The following is a 1397-nucleotide window of genomic DNA, read 5'->3' on the forward strand; positions in this document are numbered from 1 at the left end:
ACTCACTTTGTAGACCAGGCTGGCCTCGAACTCAGAAATCCGCCTGCCTCTGCCTCCCAAGTGCTGGGATTAAAGGCGTGCGCCACCACGCCCAGCTTGTTTTGTTTTTTGAGACAGGGTTTCTCTGTATAGCCCTGGATGTCCTGGAACTCACTCTGTAGCCCAGGCTGGCCTCAAACTCAGAAATCCACCTGCCTCTGCCTCTGCCTTTGCCTCCCGCGTGCTGGGATTAAAGACTTACACCACCACGCCCGGCTCTTTTTTATATTTTAATTTGGGGGTATTTGTTGCTGGTGCTATTATTGTTGTTACTGTTTGATAAGCATGGTAGCATACACCTGTAGTCCCAGCACTTTGGGAGGTTGAGGCAGGAGGATGACTGGGGATTGGTGACCACACTGGATAAAGCTAGTGATACACTCTCTCAAACAAGCCAACAATTAAAATGGTAACTTTTTGTACGTGTGCTAAATACTAGGGCTGGGTCCAGAGCCTGGCACATATTAGGTGTGCTACCTCCCACTGAAATTTTCACAAGCTTAAAATTACATTTTGGTTTATTTATTTATTATTTTATTTTTTGGGGAGTTTTTCAAGACAGGTTTTCTCTGTGTAGCCCTGGCTGTCCTGGAACTCACTCTGTAGACCAGGCTGGCCTGGAACTCAGAAATTCGCCTGCCTCTGCCTCCCAAGTGCTGGGATTAAAGTTATTTATTTATTTACATATTATTTTTAAGATATGGTCTCATTAAGTGGCTCAGAGAGACTGTAGCTCAAGTAGCCCAGGCTCCAGCTCCTCTCGGTTTGGGCTACTTTAACTGTTCTTTTTCTTCTCTTTCTCATCTTTTTCTCTCATCTTCTCAAATGGACTGGAAACGCTTACGAGATTGTTAAATTCCTAGGTGCGTGGCATAAAGCTAGACTGGTTGCTAAGGAAAACACACTTGTTGGATACATGAATGAATGAAAGACTTGATTCAGGAAGGATCTGGGGATGTGCCAGAAAAAAAAAAAAAAGCCCCAAATAATTCTAATCCCTAGAAAATGGATGACAGACTGTGGTGTGGTAGAGCCATGCTATCGGAATTTCCTCTGACCCCTGTGAAGGGCCAGCCATGGCCCACTCAGCCTGTAGAATTCCGTGAAAGAACTTGTGTTTTATAAAAATAAAGAGGAGAGGGATATGTTTGGTGGATATGTATAGTCAGGTATTTGGGAAGGAGGTGCCTCTGCGGGCTCAGGAGGAGACATCCCTCCCTCACTGAGGGACCAGCCACACTAAGGTATGGCATAGAATAGAGTTTATTCAGGGCATGGGGAGGGGAGTTGAGAGGGTGGAGACAGAGGAAGGCAGAGAGAGAGAAAGAGAGAGAGAGAGAGAGAGAGAGAGAGAGAGA

The sequence above is a fragment of the Mus caroli genome, chromosome 3, assembly GCF_900094665.2.
Source record: "Mus caroli chromosome 3, CAROLI_EIJ_v1.1, whole genome shotgun sequence".
Taxonomy (NCBI): Eukaryota; Metazoa; Chordata; class Mammalia; order Rodentia; family Muridae; genus Mus; species Mus caroli.